This window comes from Phyllobates terribilis, unplaced genomic scaffold (genome assembly GCF_046119375.1).
Source record: "Phyllobates terribilis strain yellow unplaced genomic scaffold, ASM4611937v1 Scaffold_5__5_contigs__length_657084704, whole genome shotgun sequence".
Lineage (NCBI taxonomy): Eukaryota > Metazoa > Chordata > Amphibia > Anura > Dendrobatidae > Phyllobates > Phyllobates terribilis.
The window spans coordinates 461,567,707-461,572,329 of record NW_027362765.1 but is presented as its reverse complement, the minus strand read 5'-3'; positions in this window follow the sequence as shown (position 1 = coordinate 461,572,329).

Genomic DNA, 4,623 nt, shown 5'->3' with positions numbered 1-4,623 from the left:
GGGCGGATTCCTAACAGCCAATGCTGTGTATTGGGGGCAGGAGGGCAATGCTGGACAATGGAGCCAGGCAGTGCTAGCTGTGGTTGTGAGTTTAGAAAAAAAGCACAGGGAGTTGCCCAGTCTGGAGAGCAGCATGTGAATAAAAAAGGTGCAGGCAATGAAGTCAAATTCAGGAGGAATGTAAGGGAGAAACCAAAAACTATTTATTGGGATGTAATGTAAAAATAGCTGTAAAAATTGATAAGTTGCCATAGATGTTAAACTGCTGTAGATGTTAAGTTGCCATAGATGTTAAGTTGCCATAGATGCTGCCATAGATGGTGCCGTAGATGTTAATTTGCTGTAGATGTTAAGTTGCCGTAGATGTTAAGTTGCCATAGATGTTAAGTTGCCAAAGATGTTAAGTTGCCGTAGATGTTGCTGTAGATGATAAGTTCCCGTAGATGATAAGTTGCCATAGATGCTGCCGTAGATGTTAAGTTGCCGTAGATGTTAAGTTGCCGTAGATAAGTTGCCATAGATGCTGCCGTAGATGTTGCCATAGATGTTAAGTTGCCGTAGATGTTAATTTGCCGTAGATGTTAATTTGCCATAGATGTTAAGTTGCCATAGATGTTAAGTTGCCATAGATGTTGCCATAGATGTTAAGTTGCTGTAGATGTTGCCATAGATGTTAAGTTGCCGTAGATGTTGCCGTAGATGTTAAGCTGCTGTAGATGTTGCCATAGATGTTAAGTTGCCGTAGATGTTAAGTTGCCATAGATGTTAAGTTGCTGTAGATGTTGCCATAGATGTTAAGTTGCCTTAGATGTTGCCATAGTTGTTAAGTTGCCGTAGATGTTAAGTTGCCATATCCGTTAAGTTGCCATATCCGTTAAGTTGCCATATCCGTTAAGTTGTCATATCCGTTAAGTTGCCATATTCGTTAAGTTGCCATATTCGTTAAGTTGTCATATCCGTTACGTTACCATATCCGTTAAGTTGCCATATCCGTTCAGTTGCCATATCCGTTAAGTTGCCATATCCGTTCAGTTGCCATATCCGTTGAGTTGTCATATCTGTTAAATTGCCATTTCCTATATAGAATAGAGATATTAAACAAGAACATTAAAGTGCAGTCCAGTCACAAGTTATTGTTGAGTTGTTCTCAGGACCTACAATATATTATATAAGTGAGTACACCCCTCACATTTTGTTATTGTTTTATTATCTTTTCATGGGACAAAACTGAGGATATGACACTTTACATTGTATTGAAGTAGTCAGTGTACAGCTTGTATAACAGTGTAAATTTGGTGTGCTCTTTAAATAACTCAACACACAGCCATTAATATCTAAACCGCTGGCAACAAAAATGAGTACACCCCTAAGTGAAAATTGTTAAATTGTGCATTTTCCCTCTCCGGTGTCATGTGGCTCATTAGTGTTACAAGGTCTCAGGTGGGAATGGGGAGCAGGTGGCTTAAATTTGGTGTTAAAGATCTCATACTGGTCACTGGGAGTTTAACATGGCACCTGATGGTAAAGAACTCTCTGCACTACATAAAGATGGCCTAGGTTATAAGAAGATTGCAAACACCCTGAAACTGAGCTGCAGCACGCTGCCAAGACCATGCAGCAGTTTAACAAGACTGGTTTCACTCTCAACTGGTTTTGCCAATATCGACCAAAGAAGTTGAGTGCACATGCTAAGCGTCATATCCAGATGTTGTCTTTTGAAAATAGGCATACGAGTTCTGCCAGCATTGCTGCAGAGGTTACAGGGGTGGGGGGTCAGCCTGTCAGCGCTCAGACCACACGCCTCACACTGCATCTAATTTTTCTACATGGCTGTCATCCCAGAAGGAAGCTTCTTCTAAAGATGATGCACAAGAAAGTCCGCAAACACTTTGCTGACGTCTAGAAGACTAAGGACATGGATTACTGGAACCATGTCCTGTGGTCTGATGAGACCAAGATAAACTTATTTGGTTGAGATGGTGTCAAGCGTGTGTGTTGGCAATCAGGTGAGGAGTACAAAGACAAGTGTGTCTTGCCTGCAGTCAAGCATGGTGGTGGGAGTGTCATGGTTTGAGGGTGCATTTATGCTGCCGGCTGTGGGGAGCTTCAGTTCATTGAGGGAACCATGAATGCCAACATGTACTGTGACATACTGAAGCAGAGCATGATCCCCTCCCTTCAGAAACTGGGCTGCAGGACAGTATTCCAAAATGATAATGACCCCAAACACACCTCCAAGATGACCACTGCCTTGCTAAAGAAGCGGAGGGTAAAGATGCTGGACTGGCCGAGCATGTCTCAAGACCTAAACCCTATTGAGCATCTGTGGGGCATCCTCAAACGGAAGGTGGAGGAGGGTACGATCTCCAAACCCACCAGCTCCGTGATGTCATCATGGAGGAATGGAAGAGGATTCCAGTAGCAACAAGTAAAGCTCTAGTGAACTCCATACCCAAGAGAGTTAAGGCAGTGCTTGAAAATAATAGTGGCCACACAAAATATTGACACTTTGGGCATGATTTGGCCATTTTCACTTAGGGGTGTACTCACATTTGTTGCCAGCAGTTTAGAAATTAATGGCTGTGTGAGTTATTTAGAGGGCACTCCAAATTTACACTGTTATACAAGCCGTACACTGACTACTTTACATTGTATCAACGTGTCATATCTTCAGTGTTGTCCCATGAAGAGATATAATAAAATATTTACAAAAATGCAAGGGGTGTACTCACTTTTGTGATATACTGTATCCCCAAAGATCAGCTGTTATAAGCTATTTTAGGACCTGATCTACATTGTTTGGTGATGACCGCTATAAGTTGACTGGGACTACATGCTGGAACTCTATTCAGTAGGTTTTTATTAAGCCGAAGCTTATAATAGCTATTCAGTGGGGGAGCCGGGTGTTGGACCCCCCACTAATATTGATGACCTATACTAAGCATAGATAACCAATATCTTGTGACATGACAGGCCATCCCCTTTATGTAACAGACAAGCTACATTTTTATGTTTCTTAACATCTAACCATCCTGGTTAATAATGAATAAATTATTTACTACATAATTTGCTAGATCTACGAGGATGTCATTTAATGCTGAAACCATTCCTGCAGGCGGTGGCTTAACCCATTTATGACCTTTAGACGTATGCATACTTCCAGGGTGTCAGGTAGTTAATAAGCTTGGATGTATGGATACGTCATATCTTTAATGCGACATCGCAGACCGCAGTTGTGGTGATCGCATTGAAGTTCCAGCGTCATCTTTTCTCAGGGTACATGGCTGCGGTGTCCCGAGGGGTGGCTCTTTATTTCTCCATTGACTGTTTGGCCGAGTATGCACAGTGATCTGGCCTGAAGCACCAAGGAGAAGCCGTGTGCTTCTGGGAAATTAAATGTTGGGAAAATAGGACGGTCCGCTCAGCTCTGTTAAGCTGGATACACGGAAGGGCTGAAGGAGAATTTTAAAAAAACGCAAAAAGATGCAAAAGATAAATCTCATGTTGAGCTGGTCTGTATATTAACAATTATACAGATTTGGAGCTTTGTGCCATTGGGGGAATGATGTTTTAAATGCCGACATGCAGACAGAGGACAGCAGACATAGAAAACGGTTTCCGAGTCCATATTGACTACCATGAATTACACTAGCTAGTAATACGTTAGTAAAAGTTTAGCATACTGGAAATCTCAATCTTAAAGCTAGAGGCAGCATATTACAGGATGACGGTAAGACCTGGGGGTGACATGTACAGAAAGGATCTTGTATACTCACTGTTTTAATATTTTTTGAAGCAAGATATGGCAGAGAAGAAGCCTTGCAGTCTAAAAAAAATAGTAGAAACAAGGTAACATGAGCGTTAAGAGAAACCTCCTCCATTTCCAGATGCCATGATGTTGAGTGCACTCGCTTACTCTACAAATATGTCCAGAAGACTCATGAATAGTGTTGAGCGATACCTTCCGATATCAGGAAATATCGTATCGGATTGGATCGGGCCGATACCCAAAAAGTATCGGATATCGCCGATTCCGATACCGGAAACCAATGCAAGTCAATGGGACACAAATATCGGAATGAAAATAAACCCTTTCTTTCCTTGTAGGTTAATTCTACATGAAGTAAAACAACTAAGAATAATGTAGAATGACATGAAAAGCCGGCAATTCATCAGCGGCATTCACCGGTACCCGACAATTTACAACAGAAAGAATAGAGCTTCACACATAGATTAGATAGATAGAAACATGTCAGTCACATATATATGAAGTACAGTGACAGTGTTGCTTACTGTACTTGTCATTTAGTGTAAAGGATTTATTAAAAAAAATATTAGTGTTTTCGTGCACCGTCTCTTTAAAAAAGCCGGCCGGCAATTCAGCATCTGTACCCGACAATTTATAACAGAAAGAATAGAGAATCACACATAGATTAGATAGATAGAAACATGTCAGTCACATATATAAGAAGTACAGTGACAGTGTTGCTTACAGAACTTGTCATTTAGTGTAAAGGATTTATTTAAAAAAATAATAGTGTTTTCATGCACCGTCTCTTTAAGAAAGCCGGCCGGCAATTCAGCATCTGTACCCGACAATTTAGAATAGAAGGAATAGAGCAT